Raw genomic sequence first — 14710 nt, 5'->3', positions numbered from 1 at the left:
CTTAAAACACAAGCGGATATGAGCAGTTATAAGATGTTATAAGATGTGTGGACCATGGGGGCGCAGGGCCCGGAGAGACTACTCAACTGGATAGTGTGGGGAGAAACAGGGCTGTAGCTTACCACGGCAGGGGTAGACTGAAGAGGAGGGGGACGGGTCCAAAACCACACCACACGTGAACACAGCAAGATCAAAATACAAAAGAAAAAAAGCAAAACCCTGGATGTGTACAAAATAGAAGACCAGTGAGGAAAGGGCTCCACCACCGACCCACTGCTCGAGGTCAAACAGCTCCTGTCTTCCACACACACCAAGGGAGAGAGAAAGAGAAGGGCAACAATGTTTAGTGAGGGCAGGAAGGTCACAAAATGGCTAGTTGGACATAGCATACAACAATGTGTAGGACACTTAGCTTTTATGCACACAGAGCCCTGGGCCTTCCACTTAGTACTAGGCGGGAGGTCCCTGCATACTGCCCCAATGGTCCACTGCAAGACACAATCACAAGATTCCAAGGCCCACGCACACACACATGCACATGCACCCTAAACCGCAGACGAACACACACAAGCATGCACCTCAACCGCAGACGCACACACACACTCACACACTCACAAGCACCCCAACCACAGCCACAAACACACGCGCACACACACACAAGCACATAGTCAACTCTCCTATTTAGGAGTGAAATGAAAAAAAGAAAATAAACAAACAAAAACACACAGCGTGAAGACAATGGACACAAAAGTAAGGCTAAACCATATAGCAACAGGCGGTGGTGATAGAGGCGAGTACAGTCTAGCCCAGTATCATTTGGACACGTTAGAACATGCAGTCATAACACATAGAATACACAGTATACTGTACAGCAAGCGGCTTCCCAGGTGGCACGGCCGGGGGGGAAGCTACCTGACTGGACAGCAAAGGTTAGCCTACGGTAGAATTTATGTGGAAACAAAGCAGCAGTGGCGAGGCTTATGTGCAGCCACAATCTGGAGCACCGCACAGGCTTCAGTTAAACTTCACCGTCTGAAATCACAGAGGAGAATTAATACAAGCCAAATACCTCTAAATGCAGAAACTGAAATTAAGAGTAGGCTACATACCTGGAAGCACAGCTAATCCAAGAACATGACAGGAAGGGCTACCGAACAGTGCTAAAACCAGACAACAGGCAAACAAGGCAGATTAAACCCCCCGGAGACAATCAACGGGGTATAAAAAACGTCCGACATAAATTAGGAAGATCGGTATACCTTAATGACACGATTCCAGTGAATAAACGCTCAAGGCTGGACGTGCAAACAGTCCACTGCCAAGCGAGGATGCGCTCTAAAGCAAGGAAGCATAAACTAATGATGCGGTCGCACAAAAGCATAAACAGGTGTCACGACCGCATCAAACCGCGTGTGACTTTAAGAGAAAGCTTACCTTGTAGTAGAACGATGCAAGAGACCCAAGCAGTAAACCTAGCTCCAGTAAGGCCAAACCAAACTGCCCGCAAGCCACCCAAACACGGAAGCTAGCTCCTCCAGCGACAATGGGAGAACGGAAGACGCACGGTCAGCTGATATCTAGCCGTATAAATATACTCAATGTAGGGGCCGCCCCCTTCATTAACGTACCCACCTCCAATCTGGCAGCTGCCAGAGGGAAACAGGGAAAGCACAAGCTACCCTGCTACATATAGTTAGAGTCATTCTTCTCTGATGGATGTAAACTACGACTCGCGTAGGCTATAACACGTTCCTTTTCCTGCTGGAGTTGAGCTAAAATAGCTCCCAAACCCCTGTGGCTAGCATCGGTATAAAGCACAAAAGGAAGTGTAAAATCAGCATATGCCAGCACGGGTGCTTGGACTAATGCCCGCCTTAACTGTTGAAAGGCATTTTCTGCATCTGCCCCACTCTTTCAGTGGCTGCCTGCTCTGACGTGTCTGGTTCCTAGACTGGCCGCAAAGGAGCTTGTTAAGAGGCATGGCAACTTTGGAAAAGTTTTTTATAAAGCGGCGGTAGTAGCCAGTCAAGCCTAAAAAGGCTCAAAGTTCCCGAACTGTGGTTGGTCTTGGCCATTCTTGTATAGCTTCTACACGATCATGCAAGGGTGCAATGCCTCGCTCAGACACCTCATGACCCAGATATTTTACCTGTTTTTGGAACAGAATGCACTTACTAGGCTTCAATTTAAGGCCTTTGTCTGCCAAGCGCTGGAACACCAGCTCAAGTCGCTGTAGATGGGACAAGAAATCGGGTGCAAAGACAATGATGTCATCTAGATAAATTAATAAACTTTGATAATTCAAATCACCTAAACAAGCCTCCATTAACCTTTGGAAGGTTGCCGGGGCGTTGCATAACCCATAAGGCATGCGGTCCCACTCATACAAGCCCATGAGTGTTGTAAAAGCAGTTTTTTCCCTGTCCTCTGGATGAACAGGGACCTGCCAGTATCCGCTGGCAAGATCCAGAGTGGAGAAGAACTTCGCCTGGGAAAGCATGGTCAAGGACTCTTCAACACGTGGGAGCGGGAAGGCATCTTTACGTGTAAGGGTGTTTAACTTACGGTAGTCCACACAAACAGCGCGTCAGTGGGGTTTACTAGTTTAAAGGACGAGAGCCTACAGAACTTGAGCGCTCCCGCTGCTGACAATGCCTCTGGATATGACCTGACTGATGGCATTGGCTACAAATGGGTTTCCCGTCAGAAGTGTATTGGTGCAAGCAGGGTGTGCGGGGCCTAAACGACTGCCTATCCGCATGAAAAGGGGTTGGTAGGCTAGATCGGCGCCCCCTATGGTAATCATATGGCTCATAGTTCTGCCCCGTCACTCCCCTAGAGGTTAAGCTAAACTCTTCTTTAAGCTCACTCACAATCCCTTGAAATCACTTGAAAGTGTCATCATCTGGTTCTTTATCTCAGCAGCCATTTCATCTCTCAGTTCTTTCTTCAACTGTTGGAGATCAACCTGGGTGGAAGAAACTCTTGTTACCTGTCCAACAGCAGCTAGGCCAACCTCTCCGTTCACTTCCAGGCGTATGGAGGCCTCTTGATAAATAGCTGCAAAAGACAGATCTGGAGAAGACAGGATGAGAGTACGCAATTCTCGCTTCAAAACTTTATCTTGTAACCCATCCACAAACTGATCACGCATCAGGGAATCCAAGTTACGAATACTGTCTGAATCTTTTTGCTGCAGCTTTTTAAAGAGCTCCTGTAGTCTAAGAGAGAAGTCAGACACCGTCTCAGATGGTTGCTGTCGGCAGCTGAAACAGAGAGAGCGGAGAACTGAGGCAGACATTTTATCCCCATAAAGAGCTTGAAGTCTATCAAAGATTTTCTTAGCTGTGTTTCTGTTCTCCTCAGCACTGACCAGTATTTGCCGTTTGGCCTCCCCCTCCAACTGATTTAGAATAAAATCAACTTATACACTGTCTGGGATTCTATACATTCGAAACATTGCTTTTAAATTTTCCACCCATTCAGTCAGGCTTATTTCTGAATTCCTCCCCTTAAATCTTTGCCCCCACATATTGCCTGGAAAAAATGGTGCCATTAGCATTGGAGTAAAATTCGACTCAGAAGATGTACCCTCCCCTAAAAGAGACATTTTAACAATGTTGTCTTATTTGAGGCCACTGAGAACCAGTCCAGGCCCTGCTCGCAGCGCCAGTTGTAACACAGGTTTCAAAGCTATTAAATTCAGCTATTAAGCTAGATAACCTGGAACTGGTAAATCAGTGGCTTCAAAATAAGCAGACAATAGATAACAGTTATTATAATTTATTTGCAATTCATAAAAGACATATGGCTTGTACTACCACAAACCCAAAGGTTCAAGCACCCCCAACCATGCAGACAACGTGTAATCAAAAATAAAGCGACACCACAAGAATCACGCTCATAAATCACGGCATACATATGCTTATAAATCACACCAGTCTCTCACACCAGTAGGAAATCTCAATGAACAAACAGTACACACAGCACTGCAAACGTGAAACAAGGCAGGTTGGGGGCAAGGAAACCCTTACTATACACAATTAAAACTGCATACTTCAAACAAACACCAGTATAAGCAAACATAGGAAACATACATTTACCCAGGCGGGAAGTGCGAGGGTCGGGAAACTGCGCTGCCTGCCGCCTCTCCAATTACAGCGGCACTGATTACTAGGTTAAATGATCTGCGTTAGCTAGGTTACACACAATGATAACACAACTTCAAATAGCTCACCAACTCAGCATTAAATGGCGATTTCGTGGCGTGCTCTCCCGACTCACGCATTTCCCAGACAAAGCGGCCCATTCCACCTGAGTCTTCAGTCCTTTTAAAAAAGTGCGTTCCTCAACACACCTCCCACACACCTCCGTGACGTCATGACGTAACGTTCGTCCATAAGACCAGGGCGGTAGACACAAAGACATAATACCAAGAGAGAGCACTCATGTCAAACATGAAAACAATAAAACAAAAACAAAATCATATCACCACAGCAGAACAACCTTCTACTGGACCCCTGTTACAGAACATACTGTATTTAACATTCTCTAACCATTGTGATTTCGAATTGGTGCAGTTTTCAGCACAAAAACTCATTTTATTATTTTGCTCTTTTGCATTGCTCTTTGCTGTTCTATGGTGCTTTCTGCCTCTTGGTTGCGCACGCATGTTTTCGTGACGTTGCATAGAAATCCATGTATTAACGTTTTTCATGTGACGTATTCTAGGTTCTATAGCTTTGTTTACATCCACCTGGTAGGCAAGGGACAAGCTGAACCCATTGAACATTGTTGTCTGCAGCTGCCTCTCAGTAGGCTACATCTCTGTATTTCAGCAATGTCAACATTTCAGGCATCAATAAAGGTGATGATGATGAAACGTTATCCCATTGTTCCCGTTGTCCCGTTATCCCATTGTTCAATATTTGATAGCCTGTCACAGGAACGTTATTTCGCTAAAATCGCCCTGATTTGGTGCATTGATCTGTATCGATAACGTTATGGGAGAACCTGCATGTAGCCTAATGGTAGCCTAACTTTTTTCTCTGTTCAAAACTTGGTTTACACGAAGATGATAGACTTTCTTAGAAGCTGTGAAATTTGGCCAGAAAGGAACATGTCTTCCCTAGTTGACACAAAATCAAACAATATTTGATCATTTAACTTCAACTGAACAGCGACAGGTACTGGTAGGGAGTAGACTCAGCAGACGTCAAAAACACGGGCGTCCCCCGGACCTTATGCGGACATTCACGACGTCCCCGATTGGTCCCGAACGTCATGTTCTCTAGCGGACGTTCCGGTGACATTACTGACGTCCGGAGCAAGTTATGCTTTGGTTATTGCGCGACGTCCGGTGCAGGACTTTCTGGGGACATCACCGTCAGGTCCCTCGGATGACATTTGAATTTGGTCATTTCAAAGACGTCCTAAGGACCCGACAATAACGTTATACCGGGGACATCAAGGGGACGTTTGTTTATTCACACATGGCAGCAGAGTTGAGAGCGCTCTGGCTAGCAGGACGGAGACATCACATCCATGCGCGACTTCACGTTACACGTCATTACGTAGCAATATTGAGGTCAGCTAGGGTCAACTCCACACTGCATTCAGAAGAAATGCACCATTGGTGGCTACCAATGAAAGTAAGTAACATTTTTGGCTGTGTATGTAGCTGATAAACTTTTCAATAACTGAATGAAACTGAATGAAAAGTTGTCATAATGTTAGCTACTAACGTGTAACGTGACGTTCTGTAATTTTCCTCTGGGGATAAATAAAGTATCTATCTAGAATCTAACGTCTCTAGCAGTAGCTGCATTAGCCTACCGTAGTCTAAGGCAACATATCATACAGTTTATGAAGTTGTACGTCTATGAACAAAGTAGAACCATGCTAGGTTCACTGCAGATATGTGAATTATGTAGCACATACATTTTGAGTTTAACGTTATTGTATAACGTTTCAAACTAGGGAATGGATTTGATCAAATTCATGTTAGCTGATGTGATGCATGGTGTGCACACACACACACACACACACACCTACATGACTTTTAGCACTTTTACATCCCTCTCCCTATGCTACAGACCTTTTATTTATTTTCTTATTTCATCACACGTCAAAACACACACACACATCTGCCTTTCTCCAACTTTTGCACATCTCCATAGAACTTTTTATTTATTATTTTTCTCCTCCATCTATCTACCCATGTCCTTGATTGCCTAGCCTTTCTTGCTCTTGGGTGCTCTTTGTTGGTGCCCCCCCAAATCCCAATCCTCCCCCACCTTTCTTATGCAGCCCTTGCCACTTAATCTACCCCTGCATTTGACTTCATTTCACTGCATTTCTTACTTCCAGTAACTATATGCATGTGACAATAAACGTCCTTGTATCCTTGTGTAACGTTAGCAAAGTCGCTGTTCTTCTAGCTTCTAGCTTACAATGCGCATATTCTTTAGATAACTGTCATTACGTGATGCATGTAACATGCTCTAAATAGGCAGTGGTTTATCTAACCTAGTCACGTACTTATTATCTGTTTTATTTTCAAAAACACACACACGGCCAGGCTCGGACTGGTAATCTGTACAAGTGGGCCGGTCCACATGTGGGCCGGTGACCTCCGGGATTTAAAAAAAAAAAAGTTATTTAGCCTATTTGCGGCCCGTCCTATTTGTAGACCTAGGCCTAGCCTATAAATGCAGTTGCATCCATTTGGATTGACCTCTCCAGAATAAGTCCCGCCTCCGTAACTTCCGTATCCATCCAACTTCCGTGCGTGGATTGTCTATGGGAAATAACATGGCGTTTCGAAATATCATACCGATAAAACATCTGTAGGTAGCGAAGTTGAAAAAGCTGGTGGGCAGATTGGCCTACACACTTCTGCCATATAGTTTCCACTGGATTTTTTGATTGTCGGTGCCGTTTAAGTAGTATACTATAGACTATACTACTTAAACGGCACCGAAAATCAAAAAATCCAGTGGAAACTAGATGGCAGAAGTGTGTAGGCCAATCTGCCCAGCAGCTTTTTCTACTTTGTCACCTACAGAGTTTGACAGGTACGATCTTTCAAAACGCCATGTTATTTCCCATAGACAATCCACGCCCGGAAGTTGGATGGATACGGAAGTTAGGAGGCGGGATATATTCTGGAGAGGTCTATTGGGGGGTGACAGGTCAATCATTTTGGCCTCTTCATGACAGGTTCAGTGTGTGTTACGCCCCACCCCTCAAGTGGATTTGTCCAAGCAGCCGCTTGGTTTGTGGGGAAATATAGCCTACGAGTCCATGCATGGTAGCCTAGGCTATATAAGTGCCCTCCGCTGGCTGGTGTTCACATCATCGCAGTTTAACCGTAAACAGCAATCAGGGGTGTCTAGTTTTATTCCATAAATATATTGTTTTTATAGACGTTAGTTGCACGCGCTACGAAGAGCTTCCATTTACTGCACCACGTAGGCTACTGTAGTGCGGTTTGACTGTCAACATAAAAAAAAAACTCCGGGTAGCCTACAATTTTGCACAACTTGGTGGAAAAGTGTAGCACAGGTTAAAGAAAACCTATTCATGTTTGGACTCAAAAGGAACTTCAAAATATTTCCCATATAGTAGCCTTTTAGCTCACAACGACAGTGAAAGTGAAACTTGGAAAGTGGAAGTCTCCACCGAGTGTTAGGCTACATTAGATGCATAATCAATCGCGAGTCGATGCACGTAAAAAGTATCAACTGGTAGGTTAGTAACGAAGGTAGCCTAATTTTGCAAAATGTGATGACGGCACACAAACTTGGGCAAAAACGTTTAGTATAGCCTACACTTGTGGTGGGGCCTACAGTTAATGTGAATCGCTGACTATAACCAAAGTAAAGGAGAAGATTTGCACCAAATAGGCCTAAAGGCTGTGGTTGTGTTTCTACAACATCGTAATTTGTTTAATGGATGGTTTAATGCATGGGTTAACATGACGTGAGACAGACAGAAGATGAACCTGTCTTTAGTAGCCTATCCCTGAATCCTGTCCCTCTCAAATCACTTTAAAATGGTGTGATTAGCACAGAATTTAAAAAATAAATCCCCGAGAGACCCCCCTGGACCCCCGTGTTATTGTGATTATATAATAACCTATATGTCCAAATCTAAATGTTTGGGTTCAGTTTATGAAGTGTTGCTACAGCATGATACTGTGTGTTTGTTATTTATGGGGGGGTCAGGGGGGATTTTGGTATTGGTGGGCTTGTGTGTGTGTGTGTGTGTGTGTGTGTGTGTGTGGGGGGGGGTAGTGGGCCGGTCCAGGAGAAAATTGCCAGGGCCGAATTTTGTTCCCAGTCCGACCCTGCACACGGCCGAATTGGGGCTGAACCGAGGACTTTTGGAGCTGCATACGATGCAATAAAACTAGAGAAGTCGCCTCATGTGTGCAAAAAAATACGTCGGATTTGCACTGTTACGCAGTCATTGTTTTTTTCTTCCCACATGACATTTCGTGTTCATGATATCTCTGTTGTATTTTGAAGCAGACCTGATGTTAAAATGTGTTTTGGTACAGATTTGAAAATTCATTATCTTTTATAATAGGCCTAGTCTATTCAGGACTACATTCTGGAACTACACCAACATTTGAGGATAAATAATTCATTCTCCATGTCGTTACACCTTAAGAATGAACATACAGTAAGTATTTATATCAAAAGACACAATTATTACCTTTCTTCATTCAAATATATCTCCTAGCTTATTCAGCTATAGCACAATAGCTAGGTGGCTAATACAGTTAACATAGGCTACACCACTTTAATAACACGAGGTTCGCAATTTTCATGACAGTTACACATCACACTTGTAATAATAGTCAACCTAACCTGACTGGTTTACAATGCAATTATTTTCATTCAACATGTGGTCTGTCGTGAACAATTTAGCTCAGTGTCAACTTAGCATTTCAACAGTAAGTGATAGCTAACACTTCCAACTCACCAGGATAAGTTCAAAATAAATCAAAACAGTTCTTCTCGGAAATCTTCAAGGTGTCAATTACAACTCTAAGGGCGGGTTGCACCAACGTGGTTTAAATTAATCCTAGTTTAGGCCTAAACTAGGTTTAGTAAATCTAGGTTTAAATAGGGGTTTAAATGAACCAGAGACTCATTACACATCTTAATTTAAACCCTGGATTAGTTAATCCAGTTTAAACAAAGATTAACAAAATATTAATTTATATTCATTAAATGAAAATGAAATTAAACTATGATGGATTCTGACAAGATGTAAACAAAATTAAACCAATCGCTGTAAACCATGTACGCATATAACTTTCCATACTTTTTAATAGACGTGATAGCTGTTACATTGTATCACTGTGACCACAGTGCCATAAATGTTTAACGGTAAAGGTCGCCTAACACGCATTACAGTTATCACGGCAAAACTAGAAAAACACTCCGAGAGTACAGACCTCCGCCAAGCGAAAACATAACTGTCTCCTGGATCCAGACGGTGATCCGGATCACTCCCAAACTTTTTGAGTTATCTTGCGAACAAACAGATGAACAGACACACAGACAAACAAACAAACAAACAGACAAACAAACCCCGATGAAAACATAACCTCCTTGGCGGAGGTAATAACTATATAACAGCAAGCACACACACAAACCCACAAGAACAATATACAATATGCAAAATAACTATATCCAGCATGCACACGTACACAAATGCACAATAACTATATAGAACATGCAACGCGCGCGCGCACACACACACACACACACTGTAAACTATATAACTATATACAGTATGCACACACGCGCACACACACACACACACACACATATTTAACAACAACCACACAATCCCACTCAATAGCCTTCACCATCTTCATAATTTCTTTCCTCATTCCCTTCAGTCTCATCATCTTCTTGATCTTTATCTGTATGTATTGTGAATGGGTTGCAGCAGCGGACCTCACCCCCTTCACACTTGCAATAGTCAGTGCAACTGAGACTTGCAGCATGGCAGCTGCAGTTTCCTTTGCTGCAGGCTTTCAATGTGCTGCAGCTACAGCTGGTGACATCAAGCAAATTTACTGGAGCCACTGCCTGAATGGCAAGAGCAGGCATGACAGCCCCTTCACCAGCAACCAAGGATTAAATAACAAATAATTGTGTATAGGCCAGTGTTTTTATTGAAGCAAAAAAGGAACAAAGTATCCAGTAACTGTAAAAATAGATACTTGATTTGAATTGTAAGCATTGCTACACTTTCTTACTCAGAAAGTTAAGTAACAAAATGACAGTAATCCGTTACTTTATAATCAGTTACCCCCAACACTAAATTTCGAAAGGTTGCCGCTAGTTGCAGCTCGAAGTCGTGTTGGTATTAAAAAATATTGTGAAGGTATTAAAACCATCACTGGCCCACCACCAAACCAGTCATGCTGAATGATGTTGCAGGCAGCATTACATTCTCCAAGACATTTTCAGACGTCACATGTGCTCAGGATGAACCTGGTCTCATTTGTGAAAAGCACAGGGCGTCAATGGTGAACCTGTCAATTTTGTATTCTATGGCAAATGCCAAATGAGCTGCACGGTGCTGGGCAGTGAGCATAGGTCCTTCCAGAGGTCATCGGGCCCTCCAGAGGCCACCTCCATGAAGTCTGACAGTGTGGTCAGAGACATTCACACCAGTGGCCTGGAGGAGGTCATTTTGTAGGGCTCTGGCAGGGCTCCTACTGTTTGTTGTTGCACAAAGGAGCAGATACTGGTCCTGCTGCTGGGTTAAGGACCCTCTACCATCCTGCCCAGCTCTCCTAGAGCAACTGTCTCCTAGAATATCCTACATGCTCTTGAGACATTTTTCTGGCAATGGAACGTATTGGTGTGCCATTCTGGAGGAGTTGGACTACCAATTTTTCTGACAATAGAAGGTATTGGTGTGCCATTCTGGAGGAGTTGGTCTACCTGTGCAACGTTTGTAGGCTCCAGGTACTGGCTTATGCTACCAGTAGTGACACTGACCCCAGCCAAATGTGAAACTAGTGAAACATCAGTCTAAGGAGGATTAAGATGAAAAATGTATAATTTGCCACCACCTCTAAAACCATTCCTGTTTTTACATACCTATCTCCCTTCTTCCTTTCTTGTCAAAGTTTTTTGAGAAAGTGGTCTTCAAGCAAGTCTTGGACTTACAGAACAACCTGCTAGACCCTATGCAGTCTGTTTTCAAGAGTCATTCTACTGAAATGGCTTTTCTGTTTGTCATCTAAGTTGCTAAGTCATTAGTATTCATTCTACTAGACTTATCTGCAGCCTTCGATACTGTTAACCATGATATTCTCCTTTCTACACTATCTGAACTGGGATGTCTAGGAAAGCCCTTGACTGGTTTACATCCTACCTTAAAGGGCGCATGACCTCGCCACAGGTGTGCCTCAGGGATCAGTATTATAGGGCCCCTACTTTTCTCTATTTACACACTTCCTTGGGTGAGACCATTCGCTCCCATGAATTTGATTATCACTGCTATGCGGACGATACTCAACTTTACCTGTCTTGAGCTTTTGGTGTTTCCACCACAAAGCACACCCAAGGACTGGGCGCTGAACGCACTAGCCAGTGTCCTAAAAGTGCTGGTTCACTGACTAGTATGAGCACTATAAGCAGGGTGCGATTTGTGTAAAAACCAGAGGGGGGGATGATTTTGAATAAGTTTGTAATATTACAGATTATTTCTAAAAGTTATTTGTCTACTACTGGCTGATTTATCAAACGAGTGCTTTCTCGTTCGTCCTCCGCAAACTACAGGTGTTTCGGTAGAGAGCCATTGAATAAGCGATGCCAAGCAATTTCTGTAACACTTTTTGTGACATTCAGCAAATATTTCCTCATTTAATGTAAGTTCCTTCGGACAATAGGCCTACGTTCTACTCTACGTGCAGTTGTCCTCCATCTCAATTGCATCAGTTTTCTAATTTTGAAGGTTCTAAAACATTATTATGCTTCACTGAATCATTCTCGTTTTCTTTCATTTGTCCAGCTAACTTTTCCATTGAACCTAACCATTTATGATGGATTACACACTCGACATTCTGAAATGTCCTGCACGATCAAGGCCAAATGAAGTTATCACGCAGCCACTGTGTCAGCAGCATCAGTGCTGACGGTGACGGTGCGTTTCTGATGTCAGATTATTATGTAGGCTAGCCTACTAGACTGTTCTCACGTTGCAGCGCTTTACTTATATGAAGTAGCATTAATCAATATGAGGGGCAGAGGGGGATAAATGTTGTCCCCCCCCAACGATAAAAATAAGTTAGCAGAGGTAGGGATAGGAAAACCAGAGGGTGGGAAATCCTCACCATCCCCCCCTACAAATCGCACCCTATAAGTCAGGAGGGAGCTAAACTCATAAGGTATTATGTATTTAAATTAGCTTCATTGACAGGCATAATCATTTTATGGGATGCAAAATGTTAAACTACAATAAAACAAAATGGATCTTTTCAAACAATCACTATGAGCCTTAAAAGAAACTTTAGCATATGCTAATTGGCCCCACCCACCTCAATTGAATTAGGCTAACAGTAGGATGGGTTATGTACTAATTTATCTAACTCTGACTGGGTGTATGTACTAATTTATCTAACTAGGATAGAAGACAAAATAGCTCATTTCCCAAAAGGCAGCATATGTTTCTTTAAGAAACTTGACAGACGCTAGCATACATGGGTTTTAGCCTCCTTGCTAGCATACCAGCCTATAGGGGGCAAATAAACCAGGCGAGTGCAGGGTTTAGTCACACAGTGGAAACTTCACACATAGCCTAAACGCACCCCAGTTTTTGACTCAGTGTCAGAATGTATGGCTACTTTCTAAAAAATTCAACATGTCTGCCATTTTAATTACGCATGATTGTCTCATTATGTATTTCATAATGCTGAAAGATGGCTATAGACACGTCATATTATGTGTTAAAAGCAGCATAGCATTATGCTATGGGGCGCTATGTGTTCATATGGGTCTATTTAAATTTTTGATCACTAGGGGTAGTACTAAACCTGTACCAAGTTTCGTGCTTTTTGCAAAAACTGAACGATTCAGGTAAAAATCTGGCCTTAGCCGCTGTACTATATAGAAAGTCTCAACATAACTTTATTTATTGCCCCCCGCCGCCAAAAAACTGTCAGGCATCCTTTTAAGTATTTTCACAGTTTCCCCCCCAATGCCTTTCAGCATACAGACAGTAGCCACAGACATTTTACTTCTGAATGCAGTTATGTTGTGCTGTGTTTGAGGTGTGATTGGTTGTTAGTTGTTTAACACTCTGTAAAGCACCATGAGACATGTGCAATGTTTTGGTGCTCTATAAGTGATATTAAATCATACCTGTCAACACTCCCGTTTTTCCCAGGTTTCTCCCGTATTTCAAGGTCATCTCCCAGCACCCTCCCATTTTGTTATTTCTCCCGGAAAACTCCTGTAATTTGCATGGCCATCAAACTTCATTTTAAAATCATTGATGCATTCAGGTTGCCAGATTGTGTATGAAATACATCCTACACATACACGATCACTTAGTTTCAATTTCAACCGTTTTGTCATAGGCTAAAACCTGGCAACCCAAAACCCAAATAAGGAAGCGGGTGCCAACATGCGCATACTGAGTCTCGTCGTAAGCAAGCGGGCTAGATGAATAGACCTCTGAAGTTCGCCTACAAAAAAGAACCAAAACGGCCATCTTTGCCCATATAAGGAGATCCGGTTGTTAATTGAAGCTAACTACCTATGGCAAGTTGCATTGAAAGTTAGCTCTGGGGTAGCAAAAATCTAAGTGTGCCGCCTTCACGTACCGGAGATCACAGTATCCACTCGAAGGCAGAGGACAAAAGTGCGTTCAGGAAAACGTCTGCATTTCAGACTTTTTCATCCCCGTGAGAGTTTAACAGGTGCGATCATTCAAAATCCCCATGTTATTTTCCCATAGGAAAAATCGCCAGATACCGGATGTCAAAGATGGCAGCTTTTTTGTAGGCGAACTTCAGAGGTCTATGGCCTACTCCAGGAACTAGCTGTTGTAAAATTGTTGGGAATTTAATTGATTAACACATCACATAAACTGTTATTGAGTGTTGTTGATACACTGAACTTGTTCCCTCGGAACCAATCTGACAGAAAGCAGCTTTGGAGTTTTGGAAGTAGGCTGCAGGCAGGCAGCTGGTGGATACATAACTGGCATGCGTAAGGTAATAGTAAGGTAAAAGCAACGACCGAAATGCAGTGTTGAAACACGTGTATGAAACGTATTAAATATGCAAACACAGATCCGGTATAAACACTGACCCCCTCCCCGAAAAAAAAATCTCCCGTTTTTGGAAAGCTAAATGTTGACAGGTATGTATTAAATTGAAATTGAATTGAATTAGTTGCAAGCAAGAGTAACGTTCCTTGACCAGTAGGCTTATAAATGGTATCAGAAAGATGGATTACTGTGTAAAATGATGTACCCTGTTTGGACACAACTCTAATTGGATTATGTCATCACTGCATTGGACACATGATGACTATAGTCTAACAGGATGCACTTTAAAAAACATACTACGACTTCAATTGGTAACATTAACCCTTGTAATTGCAGGGCTCTCAAGTGTCACGCATTGAGCGTGACAGTCACTCATTCAGTCTTTTGTCACGCTCTC

The 14710-nt window shown here is 43.0% G+C and overlaps 1 long non-coding RNA gene across 1 annotated transcript; it reads right to left on the bottom strand.

The window, feature by feature from the left end:
- Window positions 1-225: 225 nt before the first annotated feature.
- Window positions 226-1534, bottom strand: LOC143121053 (uncharacterized). The gene is made up of 3 exons (XR_012986384.1): window positions 1435-1534; window positions 1260-1335; window positions 226-1160 (listed from the first exon to the last, which is right to left on the bottom strand). It is a non-coding gene; the product is annotated as an uncharacterized LOC143121053 (long non-coding RNA).
- Between the last annotated feature and the right edge of the window lie 13176 nt (window positions 1535-14710).

This window comes from Alosa pseudoharengus, unplaced genomic scaffold, assembly GCF_046254945.1.
Source record: "Alosa pseudoharengus isolate Yale_2024_CS ecotype anadromous, Long Island Sound unplaced genomic scaffold, YU_APseudo_1.1 YU_APseudo_1.1_scf_13, whole genome shotgun sequence".
In the NCBI taxonomy this organism is placed as follows: domain Eukaryota; kingdom Metazoa; phylum Chordata; class Actinopteri; order Clupeiformes; family Clupeidae; genus Alosa; species Alosa pseudoharengus.
Note: the sequence above shows the minus strand (reverse complement) of the source record. Positions and strands in the feature narration are given on the sequence as shown.